The sequence below is a fragment of the Sinocyclocheilus anshuiensis genome, unplaced genomic scaffold (genome assembly GCF_001515605.1).
Source record: "Sinocyclocheilus anshuiensis isolate Anshui unplaced genomic scaffold, SAMN03320099.WGS_v1.1 scaffold935, whole genome shotgun sequence".
Lineage (NCBI taxonomy): Eukaryota > Metazoa > Chordata > Actinopteri > Cypriniformes > Cyprinidae > Sinocyclocheilus > Sinocyclocheilus anshuiensis.
Window position 1 is genome coordinate 285,781 of NW_015544174.1, and position 16,638 is coordinate 302,418.

The 16,638-nt window shown below is 37.0% G+C and overlaps 1 long non-coding RNA gene across 1 annotated transcript in view; it reads right to left on the reverse strand.

The window, feature by feature from the left end:
* LOC107696067 (uncharacterized) overlaps nucleotides 1–15,157 on the reverse strand; it is a 22,167-nt gene extending 7,010 nt beyond the window's left edge. The window contains exons 1-2 of the long non-coding RNA XR_001635056.1: nucleotides 14,981–15,157; nucleotides 14,194–14,297 (exon numbers count right to left, since the gene is read on the reverse strand). This is a non-coding gene — a long non-coding RNA (uncharacterized LOC107696067). The remainder of the gene's footprint in view (nucleotides 1–14,193; nucleotides 14,298–14,980) is intronic.
* Nucleotides 15,158–16,638: the final 1,481 nt, after the last annotated feature.

Genomic DNA, 16,638 nt, shown 5'->3' on the forward strand with positions numbered 1-16,638 from the left:
AGTGGTTACAATCATCCGGGTTTAAATCATGCTCACATTGATTTGATTTTGACGCAATATTTACACTGAAGCTGGCAGGTGGCTATGGTAAGGGGCCTGACATTTCCCGACCAGGTGCCGAGTGGTGCCCAATCACAACACACACTGGCCCAGCTAACCAATAACAGCACATTTCGTATTTCAGAAGGCGGGCCTTCATTTGATACAGGAACTATTCGAGCCGTTCATGCCAGACTGGGGAGAGAGGTGTTGTAATAATGTAAAATATGTGAAACATAATGTTTTTCGAACTACCTAGTATGAGAGCCTGTTCTAGTACACCCCCAAAACAAAATCAAGTCTTTGTAAAAGAGCATAATTGGACCCCTTTAAGGGAACACAAAGAGTTGAGAAAGAAATCGGATATGTATTATTATATTGGATCCATGCAGTGTGTCTTAAAGTGATTCTGTTCTATATTTATTTGTGCTGTTGCTTGTCATTTGTTTATTTGTTCTTATTTTAGTTCTGACTGTCCACTTGTCTTGTTTAGGCTAGTAGTTTTTGCTGTGGTAATTGGAAGCGAGAACTGTAAAATGTAACTGGTATCTAAAATGTTGGTGTCATACTGTAAGCTTATTTATTAGAATACAAGATAAATAACATGGGTCAAAAACAACAAAAACAATAAATATTCAATTGTTTTGTGGCAGGGACAATGAAAATGTTGGCAAGTAAAGCAAAGTAAAAGGGCAAGCAAGAATTTAACCACTGGCCCGACCTGGCCTGACCGGGCCAGTAGACAAAATCTTTCGCGTTGAGCCCGGTTAGAGTTTTCACCTGGTGAATGATAAAACAGGTGAAAAAAGTCTTGTTGTTGAGCTTCTTTGAATTGGACCAATAAGTCCACCATCAACCAAAAATGTCTTATCAATGCTCTAGCAACCACCCTCATCTTGCTAGAATAATGACTTTAGGATTCACTAGAAAAATGTAAAAATAATCACAAAATCTCATTCTCAGTCTCATTTAATTTTTTTTTTCTCTATCAAACCTTCAAATGACAATAGGAAATTGCAGTGAAAAACAACTAAAATAAAGTCATAAAATAAACAACTAACCATCATAAAAGACCACACAAGCTAATTTTTCTGCCTGACAGAATTAAGGGTAATTTAGTTTTTAGGTTTTTGTTGTAGTAGAGGTTATAATTATTCACAGCACATGAAATTGACTTTAGCAGACATTCCCCAATCCCTGCCAACAGTTCAGACAGATCCTCATGTAGTGTGTTAAAAATGACAGCATCAGCATTTCCCTATTAAAGTGCCGTGACCCCAGAACCACAGGGGCCCTTCTCTCGGCCTCGCTCTCACTCTGCCTCCTTATGTTTTCTTTGTTTCTGCACTCTGTTCAGCAGTTATGGCTTTCGCTTCAGGATTAAAGGCTGAATTCCACAGACACTGTAATAATGTTTACATTACAATCTACAGGCCCGCAGGCATCCTGTCATATACCAGCATGTGTTAAACTCTGACAACCACTTACATTTGCCAAGAATACCCAAGTGATCTACTTAACATCGCCTTGTGTGTATTTAAACTCTGCTTTACTGTCGCATTTCGGCACATCAGACCATATTTTACTTACAATGTAATTGTACTTTATTATACACTAATGTACCACACATGTACCATGCCTTCGTATACAGGTGCATCTCAATAAATTAGAATGTCATGGAAAAGTTCATTTATTTCAGTAATTCAACTCAAATTGTGAAACTTGTTTTTCCACGACATTCTAATTTATTGAGATGCACCTGTACACAGGTGAAACTGTCAGGAAGAGTGTTTATATAAGTGTGCATTTGTCCACTACATTTTGTGCATAGCATAAAAACATCCAAAAAAAAAAAAGATAAAAAAATAGAAATAAATCAAGGTTCTGGAACAGATTGTTTGTTTTATACAGCCTAAAATTAAATGGGTAACACTTTATTTCAGTGTCCATTGTTACACGTTACATATACTTACTATAGTAAAAACAGTAAATTATGCATAATTATCTGCAACTAACCTTAAGCCAAACCCTAAACCTAATTATATCGTAAGTACATGTTGTTAACATTAAGGACACTGTAAAAAATAAAGTGCAAAAAATAAATGCATTTAATGTGTATTTACCTGTAATGTGATTTTAAAAAGTGATTTAAAAAGTGAACATCAATTCACATACCTTGATGCTCTAAAGTGTAAACTTGTGTTTGATCATGGGTTAGTCTAGATTTAGTTTAGGTGTTTGTCATTTTGTCCAGTTCATGCATATGGCCAACTACAAGTCAACAGTTAATAAATGTCTGACAACATGCGTTTGGTTACAAAACCAGTTTTCTGAACTCAGTTGCCCACCAGCAGTCTGTATACTTTATTGAGGAACAATTTAATGTTCAGTTATTTGTATCCAGTTACAACAGGGCAAACAAAAGTCTTCAGATGATCATTTCCCCACACAGTGGGTTTTTGTTTCAGAAAACAGTGCATAGAAAATAATTATTAGAACTACACAGTAACACTTTCCAGCATCTCTTGGTGCAAGCAGCATCTGCAAGATATGTCACAGAAGTGTACTGGAAAGGATTATTAACTAGTCTGTTAGGAATATATCCTTCCGCCCAAATCCCAATCTACACCCATGCACTGCACTTAACATCATATCTTTGGACTGCACGTCTTCTCTCTGGCTATAGCCCATTTTAGGCACACAAAGCCTACCTCACCCTGTCGTTTTCATGCCAGCCATTTTAATTAGAGGGATGTCTGATCTCTTAGCATGTGCCTGTTACTGGCTCTTTGCCCAACTGCAATTAATTACTGGTGTGCCTGCTCAAATGATCTGGCAGCCAGATAACAATTTCTCAGTGAGAATCCACAGGGATTTCCTCTCCTCCGTTTGATCCTGCTACTGGGGTTTACACGCCACTTAAGGCCATTTTCCGGGGTGTAGCAGGTGAGAGGAGAAGTGGGTTATCAGAGCAGTTATCAGTGTCTGACTACAAATAACTAGATAAACATTACATTTTTTCCCAAAAAGGTATACAGACTGATGGTGTGCACCTGAGTTCAGAAAACTGATTTCATAACAACCAAACACATGTGGTCAGACTTAAAAATCTAGTGTTAAAGTATCTGTAAACTCAATTCCACATCTGAGAAACATTTTAATTTTCTAAGCTGTTCATTTTTTGTATTAAACAGCATTCTGAAATACAAATAAAGCTCAAAACACAAAAAATAACATCATGAAAACATGGCAATTAAAAATGCATGGCAGGAAATCAGTTATAGCTCATTCATTATATCACAAAAATAGCCATCTTGTAGGAAATGAGAAGAACAGACTGAAACAAATAAGGTGAAACATATTTAAAATGTATCAGACCACAACTGTAAGAGAAGATCTGCTGTACTGTATGTCTAATTGTTACTTTTTCTCCAATTGCTGACACTGAGCAACTATTTCCATCAATCAATGTCTAACATCAGCTAATAGTGACTGCACTGATTCTATGGCTAGCACAATAAGAGCATTGGGTTTTATAGTGAAGCTAAAATCGAGGGACTGGAGAGAAGTGCCTTATTGTAATCTTTATAATATGACATAGTCCATTACCCTCAATCCTCATGTTTTTATTCATCTGGGGAAACAGGAGGGGGTAGGGACAGAGAGAGGGGGAGCTAACAAAAAAGGGTTAAAAATACAGTAATTTATTTGGGCGTTTCTCTTGAATTCACATTGCTATTTATAGCTTGAACACTAAAGAATAACCAAAAGAGTTTTGCAATGTCTACAAACAGGACAAAACTGACCCACTGAAAAATAAAAAAACAAAAAGCTGAAAAAAATGGCTGCTGAAAATTCAGCTTTTGCATTTAAAAAAATATTACAATAGAACACAGTTATATGTAATAATATTTTACAATATATCTGTTTCTGTTGTATTATTGATCAAATAACTGCAGTCTTGGTGAGAATAAGAGACTTCATTCAAAAACTTTTTTTTTTTAATCTTACCGACCCCAAACAAATGGCAGTTTAATTACAGTAAGTGATAATGTATGTGTCATGCAAGGTGAACTTTGTCAATCTATCATGAATTTAAATAGCAAAAAAGGCCTAGCAAACTATATTTGATATAAGATAGATCTTTTGACTTATTTCTTATAGGCATCATCTTAGACCGCTGCAGACACAAAAGTTAGTGAATAAATCTAGAAATATCTGACCCATAGCATGATTGCTACACACTCAAGCAATAGATGGATCTTAAAAATAACTGACCTGAAACGCTCTCGTGCTATTTCAATCAGGATAATGAGCAGCACAGTGGTTTGGACCACTGAACTGATTAGATGTTTTGCTGTTGTTCTCATTAAACTGCACATACTGTATCCAATGAAGCCTCCCATAAGCATTGGCCTTAAAGATTTTGTAACAACTGCCCTGAGGGCTGTTATTTTTTTATCAGACTTATTACTGCTATTCATATCAGTCATAAAACACATTTTGCTCCTTGAACAAAGGGATAGAGTTCACTATGGCAGTGTTTCCTGTGTCACCTTTAGTCAGCAGCGTCATTAATTAACAGAGGAACAGTCTGTTTTTCCACACTAACGCCAAGCCGGAAAAACATTTCACTGATCCTTACCGAGATGAGTGTGGCTCTCCCTTCCTGGACGTTGTTTCCAAACCCTGGTGTTTTCCCTTTCTTTATAACTCATATAAATTAATGTATTCGTTTTTGTCATGGTTAAAAGCTCATTTGGGTGTAATTACAAACGCTGGACTTCATATTCTAAGAATATTGAAATCGAAAACCCTTGGGACAAAGCAGTATTCCAAAATCAAAGCACCACACACAAACACACAAGCATGCCCATCTACTTCAATCTGCCACATGCTGACCTCTGCATATCTGAGTCAGAGAGGGAGAGGGGCAACAGGCCAGTGATCATTTTTATTTTTGAGCCTGGCCAGAGAAAGGATTTTGTTGTCTGACTAATATCAGTCAAACACCCACCCTGCACAGACCCCAAGAAGGCCGAGAGCCTTCTGCTTAGAAACAGATCAATCCACAGCATAACGCCAGTGTAATCCTGCATGTCGTCTGCTTAAAAAATACAAATCAATGAACAAATCTCGGGTTAAAATCATTTCAGTTCTAAGCCCCAAATCATTCCATACCAGTCCGCTGGGGGGCAGAGACATTTTGAGTCACAGACATTTTTATATCTAATAAGCATAATAATAAATAATTTAAAATACTTTGTACATTCATGTTTATTAGTAAACTCCTATCGGTTTCACTCTGAATGGTATTGTATCCTAAATAAGTCGAAAATGACACCTAAACTTTACTGTAAACTGACTGCGAGACACTATAATCCTGTCTGTCTTTTGCTCCTAAAGCCTCTTAGTCTAGACTGACTCCTCTTAACAGGTTGAGAGAAAACCAGACTCAGCCCTGATAAACAGCAAACCACATCCTCAAGCAAATTATGAAGATAGCTAAGAATTTTCTCATATTATATGTTCTTTCTCATATACATCATCAAATTCTACAAAACAGTGAAATTGCACACCATTTGCTGAAGTGGTCATTTTAAGTATGCAACTAAATGTTTCATACAAAATCTTGCGATATTGGTCGTGAGAGGTGAGGAGAGGAGAGGAGAGGAGAGGAGAGGAGAGGAGAGGAGCCTTGTTCTTGCTTGCCGAGTGAGCATTTAAGTGTAATACCCTTTATTTCAGCTAGAGCTCTAGTTAGAGCTGGGTTAGTCTCAGAGCAGTGAGACAGCAAGAAGAACACAATTTGGCTCTTGATGTGTGTCAGGAGAGCACTGTGTCTCTCAAATCCTTCTAGGGCTGAGAGACTAAGAGAGAGAGAGACAAAAACAAGAAACAAAGAAAAAAAAGTGACGTGACCAAGTATGGTGACCCATACTAGGAATTAGTGCTCTGCATTTACCCATCCAAAGTGCACACACACAGCAGTGAACACACACACACCATGAACACACACCCGGAGCAGTGGGCAGCCATTTATGCTGCGGCGCCCGGGGAGCAGTTGGGGGTTCAGTGCCTTGCTCAAGGGCACCTCAGTCGTGGTATTGAAGGTGGGAGAGAGCGCTGTACATTCACTCCCCCCACCTACAATCCCTGCCGGTACGAGACTCGAACCCACAACCTTTGGGTTATGAGTCCGACTCTCTAACCATTAGGCCACGACTTCCCTGAGAAAGAAGGAGTCTTTCAATAAAAGGATAGTTCACCCATAAATTCTGTCATCATTTACTCATTTTCATGTTGTTCAAAACCTGTATGACTTTTTCTTTCATTGAATAAAAGAAAGTTCAGACACACTCGCTCTGTTTAAATCTAGATTAAAGACTCATCTCTTTGGCCAAGCATTCAAATAATGCATCTCATAATCTTTGGACTGCAGTTATATCTGATCAAATGCGTATTATTATTCTTTAGCTTGGGTTAAACAAATTAATTTTACTTGGTTGGAACAGCAGCTACGCCAATTATGTCTCTATTCGTTTCTCTGTTTTTGCCGTAACTAGGATTTACACAAGCTTCAGTCTGGATCCAGAACACCTGAGAAGAGATGATGCCAACCCCTCAGAGGACCTCAGATGATGCCAACCCTGAAACAACATACATAACTACCACATTTTGCTATAAGTTTGATTGCATCATATAATAATTGCTGTTAATAGTGTTCATCGTCTGTTTGATTACGTCTTTAATTGATTTTTCCATACATTTCTGCCATATGTACATAAACTGACAGTCACCACTGATAAGCTACTACTAAATATTGTAGAAACTTCTGTAAAGTTGCTTTGCAACTATTTGTATCTTAAAAAGCATTATACAAATAAACTTGAGTTGAATTGAATTGAATAAAAAAAGGAGAAATTCTTTTCTTTTTTTCATGCAGTTACAATGAACAGAAACTAAAGCTGTCAAAGGACACAAAGCACCAAAATAGTATCATTGAAGTGGTCCATATAAAAGCTATATGATAGTTTTGTATATGACCATTCACTGAAAATCAGCGGAGATCGCTCTACCTCTCACCGACAATTGAGAGAAGTCCCAATCTCCAATTCATTAACAAATTATTCTTTTTGATGTGATCTTTTCAGTGAACCAATTGATCTGCTTCACGAAGGAACAAGGAGCATTTCAATATTATTTTCGTCAGTACTGAGATACAGGCCTCTCATCAAAACAAGTATCATTTTGATATTATTTTTATACTGTTGTGGATATATGGCTGTATAATGTCTTTTCATGCAGTAGGGAGTCGTTCACAAGCTGCACAATAAAGAGCTGCTTCATCGCTGACAAACAACAGAGTTCTGTTTCCTTTGTATAGTAGGTAAATATCCACCTCCAGTGCTCTTTTTTTTTCCGTCTTATAAAATATCCCTTTATTATTATGGTGTGAGAAACAGCTGCTAATGATTCAGTGAATGAGTGAACTGATTGAATGAATCAAATTAAATGGCAAACAAACACCTTTTTGCAAACCCACTGACATTGACTGAAGTATTTTAATACATCACACGAGTTGTATGAACCACTTTTTTGTGTTGCACAGAGGAAAGCAAATAATGATATAATTTTAATTTCTAAGATTTCTAAGAAATATCTCATTAATGCAACTGAAGAAGAGGCAGAGGGGAAAAACCACAACAACCAGTGCTCTGAGGCTACATGTGACCTGTGTAGAGTACATGCACACAAAAAGCCGTCTGTCAGCGTCAGTGAGGAATGCGGTGTAAATGTCCTTGCTGCTGAGCGCCTGCATGCAGCACTGAAGTTTCCGTTCTTCCTTTCAGAAACCATTCTGAATATGAATAAAAAATGAGCTGAGAGCGCAAGAGAAAGAGAGACTGCGAAGGAAGGTGAGAACAAGACAAAGAGCTGGTGAGTCTTGAGAGAGTGGGCGGAAGATAAATTGCAGAAGTAGGGTGAACTACGAGAAGAACGGAAGAACACATGTGGGAGGGGTGAACACGGAGAAAGGTGCCTGCATGAGAAAGAAATGACTGGGTTCCTTTGAGAGATGTGGTAAAAAGGCTTGTTGTTGCTAAGATGCCATATACACACACAAAAAATTCTGCTGTGGAAATGTATTAATACATTAGCCGTGGGAGAAGCAAACCTCGCATGGCTAATGAAGTTCACACATCCCCTCCTTCAACACTATGCTTCTCCCATGATGGCATGCACTGCAGCTCTACATGTTCACTGGGATATGAGTTCAAAGCATAAAAACAGTATTTTTTAGAAGATTAGAGAATATTCACACTTGAATCCTTCAGCAGGTAATTTAGGTGACTTATAAATGAAACACAAAAATGGGTTTCAAAATAATACAAAGCTAGAGCCAAATACAAGGATTTTTTTATTGATTATGATGATATTGAATAATGATAGAAATTTTACTTATGCATAAAACTATACCCATATCTAAAAGTGATTCATTATCTAACTTGACCATCACCATGAATTCAAGTTCTCAGATCAGACCTGCATGATGCAGAAGGATGCCATTTTGACCGATTATATGGTCTCTATCCTTAACAATGGTGAAATGGTAAGAATTCTTTGTTGACAGAATAATTGCACATCACAATGGTTTGTACCCATTACGTCACTAAAAGCCAGACCTCCCACCTGAGATGCAGGAATAGCTGTTGACATTCCTAATGTGCCTGACAGCATTGTTTAAGCACTCCTCTTTGGCAGGAGCAAAGTGCTTGATGATTTGTCCAACTTCAATGCATTCGACAGCGATATGAGAAATACCTCACACAAGTGTAAGCTGAGAATGAATTATTAGACCCACAGACACACTGCCACCACAGAGGTTTACATTTTTTGTAGTCCCAGAGTAAATCTAAAATTCTGTTTATATAACACTAGTGTGTTAATGCTGTTAAACAGAGTGCTACTGACTGTTATTTGTATATGGTGACTTAGGATGAAACAAATCTCGGCTGCAGGATGAGCTGTGCAGGATAAGTTTATTATTTATTTTCAATTTTAATGAAGCTTATATTTACGGACTGTTGATGGCAAGCCCAAGATTTGGGGGGCTAAGCCCACCTACGTGAACATATGCCGTTTAAATGTTTGGGGTCAGTACGATTTTTTTTAAAGAAATTAATACTTCCATTCAGAAAGGATACATTCAATTGATCAAAAGTAATAGACATTTATAATGTCACAAAAGTTTTATATTTCAAATAAATGCTGTTCTTTTGAACTTTTGTTTGAACTGTTTAAGGAATGGTGGTTTCCACAAAATATGAAGTAGTGCATCTGTTTTCAACATTGATAATAAGAAATATTTCTTGAACACCAAATCAACATATTAGAATGATTTCTGAAGGATCATGTGGCACTGAAGATTGGAGTAATGGCTGCTCAAAATTCAGCTTTGCCATTAAAGGAATAAATAACATTTTAAAATATATTTAAATAGAAAACACTTATTTTATATTGCAATAATATAGAAAAATATTACAATTTGCAGTATATTTTGGTCAAATCATGAATCCATCCTTGGTGAACATAAGATACTTTTAAAAACATTTAAAAAAAAATGTATTTGACCCCAAACATTTGAATGGTATATCCTGACTTAGGTGTGAGAGGTTGCAAGTTCAACTAAACCAAATAAATTAATTAAACTAAAATAAACCAATTAAAACGACAGATGTCAGTACATGTTAATAGTTGTGTGTGGTTGTCAGGGTTGAACAAAATTCAGAACTGAAGAATTAGTTTCCTTTCAATTCACGAGTTTATTCTGAATTGAATTGGCCACACTCCACAGGAAGCAGACAGAGAGAAATTCAGTAGATTGTAATTCAAAGAAATGTAACACAGTCGATGCATTCTAGATCTAGGAAATGAAGCGTTCTTCCATCTTGGTTCACAAAAGTTAATTAAATGATGAAATGTATATTCTATCCTCAATCCTTCACACTTCAAGGATTTTGAAACTTTTTCAAAACTTTCAAACCAGATTTTGTCAAGCCAGCATTCAGACATTGAATATCAATTACAAAAAAATGTTTTACATAAAATTTCAATTCATTTTAATTCTACTTCCTTACTTTCAAATAGCAAATCTGCAAACTGTTTTCCACCTCAATTCAAATTCAGGAATTCAGGAACTGAATTGGAATTTTAAAGAGGTCATGAACTGCCTTTTTACTGTTCTCTGACGTCCACTTATAATGATATTAATGATTCAGTGAATGAGTGAACTGATTGAATGAATCAAATTAAATGGCAAACAAACACCTTTTTGCAAACCCACTGACATTGACTGAAGTATTTTAATACATCACACGAGTTGTATGAACCACTTTTTTGTGTTGCACAGAGGAAAGCAAATAATGATATAATTTTAATTTCTAAGATTTCTAAGAAATATCTCATTAATGCAACTGAAGAAGAGGCAGAGGGGAAAAACCACAACAACCAGTGCTCTGAGGCTACATGTGACCTGTGTAGAGTACATGCACACAAAAAGCCGTCTGTCAGCGTCAGTGAGGAATGCGGTGTAAATGTCCTTGCTGCTGAGCGCCTGCATGCAGCACTGAAGTTTCCGTTCTTCCTTTCAGAAACCATTCTGAATATGAATAAAAAATGAGCTGAGAGCGCAAGAGAAAGAGAGACTGCGAAGGAAGGTGAGAACAAGACAAAGAGCTGGTGAGTCTTGAGAGAGTGGGCGGAAGATAAATTGCAGAAGTAGGGTGAACTACGAGAAGAACGGAAGAACACATGTGGGAGGGGTGAACACGGAGAAAGGTGCCTGCATGAGAAAGAAATGACTGGGTTCCTTTGAGAGATGTGGTAAAAAGGCTTGTTGTTGCTAAGATGCCATATACACACACAAAAAATTCTGCTGTGGAAATGTATTAATACATTAGCCGTGGGAGAAGCAAACCTCGCATGGCTAATGAAGTTCACACATCCCCTCCTTCAACACTATGCTTCTCCCATGATGGCATGCACTGCAGCTCTACATGTTCACTGGGATATGAGTTCAAAGCATAAAAACAGTATTTTTTAGAAGATTAGAGAATATTCACACTTGAATCCTTCAGCAGGTAATTTAGGTGACTTATAAATGAAACACAAAAATGGGTTTCAAAATAATACAAAGCTAGAGCCAAATACAAGGATTTTTTTATTGATTATGATGATATTGAATAATGATAGAAATTTTACTTATGCATAAAACTATACCCATATCTAAAAGTGATTCATTATCTAACTTGACCATCACCATGAATTCAAGTTCTCAGATCAGACCTGCATGATGCAGAAGGATGCCATTTTGACCGATTATATGGTCTCTATCCTTAACAATGGTGAAATGGTAAGAATTCTTTGTTGACAGAATAATTGCACATCACAATGGTTTGTACCCATTACGTCACTAAAAGCCAGACCTCCCACCTGAGATGCAGGAATAGCTGTTGACATTCCTAATGTGCCTGACAGCATTGTTTAAGCACTCCTCTTTGGCAGGAGCAAAGTGCTTGATGATTTGTCCAACTTCAATGCATTCGACAGCGATATGAGAAATACCTCACACAAGTGTAAGCTGAGAATGAATTATTAGACCCACAGACACACTGCCACCACAGAGGTTTACATTTTTTGTAGTCCCAGAGTAAATCTAAAATTCTGTTTATATAACACTAGTGTGTTAATGCTGTTAAACAGAGTGCTACTGACTGTTATTTGTATATGGTGACTTAGGATGAAACAAATCTCGGCTGCAGGATGAGCTGTGCAGGATAAGTTTATTATTTATTTTCAATTTTAATGAAGCTTATATTTACGGACTGTTGATGGCAAGCCCAAGATTTGGGGGGCTAAGCCCACCTACGTGAACATATGCCGTTTAAATGTTTGGGGTCAGTACGATTTTTTTTAAAGAAATTAATACTTCCATTCAGAAAGGATACATTCAATTGATCAAAAGTAATAGACATTTATAATGTCACAAAAGTTTTATATTTCAAATAAATGCTGTTCTTTTGAACTTTTGTTTGAACTGTTTAAGGAATGGTGGTTTCCACAAAATATGAAGTAGTGCATCTGTTTTCAACATTGATAATAAGAAATATTTCTTGAACACCAAATCAACATATTAGAATGATTTCTGAAGGATCATGTGGCACTGAAGATTGGAGTAATGGCTGCTCAAAATTCAGCTTTGCCATTAAAGGAATAAATAACATTTTAAAATATATTTAAATAGAAAACACTTATTTTATATTGCAATAATATAGAAAAATATTACAATTTGCAGTATATTTTGGTCAAATCATGAATCCATCCTTGGTGAACATAAGATACTTTTAAAAACATTTAAAAAAAAATGTATTTGACCCCAAACATTTGAATGGTATATCCTGACTTAGGTGTGAGAGGTTGCAAGTTCAACTAAACCAAATAAATTAATTAAACTAAAATAAACCAATTAAAACGACAGATGTCAGTACATGTTAATAGTTGTGTGTGGTTGTCAGGGTTGAACAAAATTCAGAACTGAAGAATTAGTTTCCTTTCAATTCACGAGTTTATTCTGAATTGAATTGGCCACACTCCACAGGAAGCAGACAGAGAGAAATTCAGTAGATTGTAATTCAAAGAAATGTAACACAGTCGATGCATTCTAGATCTAGGAAATGAAGCGTTCTTCCATCTTGGTTCACAAAAGTTAATTAAATGATGAAATGTATATTCTATCCTCAATCCTTCACACTTCAAGGATTTTGAAACTTTTTCAAAACTTTCAAACCAGATTTTGTCAAGCCAGCATTCAGACATTGAATATCAATTACAAAAAAATGTTTTACATAAAATTTCAATTCATTTTAATTCTACTTCCTTACTTTCAAATAGCAAATCTGCAAACTGTTTTCCACCTCAATTCAAATTCAGGAATTCAGGAACTGAATTGGAATTTTAAAGGGGTCATGAACTGCCTTTTTACTGTTCTCTGACGTCCACTTATAATGATATAAAGATTTTTACATCAAAAAACATCATAATTTAGAATAGACTATTTTCTGTCCTGATTTGACCCCCCTCATCTTTCTCTCTCAAGATTGTTGTTACAATCTTTCTGAAAATCCTGCGTCGAATTGTGCCTTGTTTGTAAACAAATCTGCGATAAAATGAAGTGAACAATGGACCAAGTTCTTACTGACATGGTCTGGATCTTTATTAAAAAAAGTTAATCCACTCGTTCCTAAAGTTGGGATCAGAAGGAAGGCGATGCAAAATGGCTGTTTTCGGGGCCATTTTTACAGTTTGATTACTCAATTCAAATTCAGGAATTCAGGAACTGAATTGGAATTTTAAAGAGGTCATGAACTGCCTTTTTACTGTTCTCTGACGTCCACTTATAATGATATCAAGATTTTTACATCAAAAAACATCATACTTTAGAATAGGCTATTTTCTGTCCTGATTTGACCCCCCTCATCTTTCTCTCTCAAGATTGTTGTTACAATCTTTCTGAAAATCCTGCGTCGAATTGTGCCTTGTTTGTAAACAAATCTGCGATAAAATGAAGTGAACAAAGGACCGAGTTCTTACTGATGCGGTCTGGATCTTCATTAAAAATAAAGTTCATCCAATCTATCCTAACGTTGGGATAAGAAGGAAGGCAATGCAAAGACTGTTTTCCAACAGCTTGGCACTGAACAGCGTCTTGTTGTCTTCGGAGCATCTTTATCGTTTGGTTTCTGCATAGACCTGCATTCGCCTCTTTCATAAACACTACATATGCGTGAATCGGTGGGCGGGGCTAAACAGGCAGTGATGTAGAAGCAGCCATTGATCTTCTTCTGAGGAGGCGGGGTTTAGCCACACTATTACATCATAAAGTGGCACATTCCACAACCTGTCGTTTTGGCAGATTGGCTTCAAGATAAGCCAAGATAAGTTTTTAGACTAACAAGAAAGTTTTGAGTTCTGAAACTTACAGGAGGTTTTTATAGTACAATGACTTCTTATATGTCAAAAGATCAAGGGAATTTTGATTTCTCAGTTCACGACCCCTTTAAAGGTATTCTCAATTCTAAATGGCACACAAACCTGTTGACTGCATTTTTTTATTTCACTGGAACAGAGGGCATTCAGATGAGACATGCGGAGCACTCGTCTGGGACAGCGATGCATGGCTCAGGCTCCACCACTAACTAAAGGAAAAGAACCAATGCTGTAACAAAACTTTAAAGTTCTCAAAGCAAAATCTCAGATATCTTACTACAGCCACTAGTTTCAGCAAACAAAGAGTGAGATCACACAAATCACAGATCTTTAGAGAGGCCGAGATAAAAGACAAGTCCTCTAAACAGGGCCTTACAACCTCTTGTTGACAGGATTTCAAAACAAAAGTGAATCTATAGTGCACATAAGCAGAATTCATGTTTGGTCAGCAAACAAGCCAAAGCATTCTTATGTATGCAAATTACTGTAACATTTATAAAGCAAAAATGCAATGAACGGTTCATGTTTCCTAACTCACTCATAAAGTGTTTTGTGCTGTCCACATTTAGAGCGACCTCCCAATAATGCTCTTACTCTCAGTCTAAATTACATTAACAGGGTTGAATATTTTCAGTGTTCTTGGTTGTTACTGTTTTGGATTTGATCCTGCTCCATTAGCAGGTGATTACTGGGTGTATAATGAGTGCATTAATAAAACAGACACAGCATATGGAAAAAAAGACAGAGGCAAAAACAGCAGCAGTCTGTTTATCTTTCCCACTCAGTCCCACTGATCAGAAAAGGAATTAACTTTTTAGGAATTAAGCACAATGCGGCTAAATTCCATGGATTGGGAGAGCTGTGCACGCATTACAGTGCAAGCGGATCTTACCGTCCTTCCAGTCTCATTTATTTCCTTTTATTCCATCCATAGCATTCTATTGTTACACGTAATGTGTTCCACACTATTCCATTTCATTCCATTATACAGAGTGCCATTCCTAGCCATTTACGTCCATTCATTTTCATTCTGTTCTATTCCATTCCATTGGTGCAAGCTGATATCACATTGCCGTCATTGTGGCTGGTAACTGCATCCAACATCCTGATTGGATTGAAAGTGGGAGTGAACATTGGCAGGACCCCAAAGTCTGGTGGCCTTGTGTACGGCCACCCTCTCAGATTCACACACACCCACAAAGGCCCTCCTTTGAGCCGACGAAAGAGTTCACCATCGGACAAACGCAGGTCTGCCATTCCCAGTGGGTAATTATTGTTTGCTGCAAGCCTACTGACATGCTGAATGTTAGCTCAAGACCACTTTTAAGTCCCTATTATTCGCTTTCTCTCTCCCTTTTAGGGGCATGTTTCTCATGGTCCTCTGTGTCTCTCGCACACAATCAGTTCTTCATTATCAGGGGTCACATTGGTCCCGGGTAATTGGTCTACCCTTCAATAAAGAGACTGAAAAAGAGGGTGAGATGGCTGCTTTACTGCTGTGAAGGATGCCTGATGAAACGGGTTATATCAATAGGTTATAACTAACCGAATTAGCGAATTAATCTACAGATTTCAATTCATCAAATTCATAAATTCACAATGATTCATGATTCGCTCATGGTGGATGAGGACAGACTCCAGAGTCATGCAGAAATCTAGTGAAAACAATTGAAATTGAAAGAAATATATCAATTACTAGTTTCTCACACAAAACAGAATTTCTACAGCTTTTTGTGTTGCTTCATGCAGGCTACTCCATAACTGTCTTTTTGGACAAGTACTCTACTGCCTTCCTCTAGTCCTTGAAACTCGTCACTGGAAAAATGACACTTTCTCATCCATTTGCTAAACCACATGGACCACTGCAGATCATTACCAAGTGTTCAAGGCCCCTTGAGACAAAAGAAGACTGTGGAAGCTGTCTGCATTAGTCAGGTCTCCATCATGAAGAGCAGACCAAAAGACTGACCTTGAATAATGGCCATGGCACCATTAGTGCACCATTATAAATCTCTTGCTGTCAGCAGCCAGCCTCTTTATCTTGGTTATATGATAAAGTCAAAAAGCCTATAATTATCCTGGCCAAGGTCCCATTAATTCCACTTTGAAATTTATGAACCACAATACATGGCTTGTTTTGTCTTTTATAATTCCCTATATTAACTATATAGTGATATATACCATAGCGTTCAAATAAAATTACTGAAAACAATGTTTTGATCACACTGCCCACTCCTAGATCTTTACAAGGTCCTATTAATTATATTTTGGACTTTATGAACCAATATACTTCATTTTGTCTTGTGCAAGTCCCTATATTAACTATTGTGATGTGAAACCATTAGTTTCATATAAAATGACGAAAAAATAATATTTTGGTAATACTGGCCACCCCTATATCTTTATGGGCTTTTACTCTACAACATCACTGTGACAATCCATCCTCCATTATAACCTTAAAAGGCCAGATTCTCAGTCCCCCCCCAGAGTGCTTTAACATGGTCATTAATCAACTGACCTACGGTTCATCATCCATGGAGTAAAAAAAAA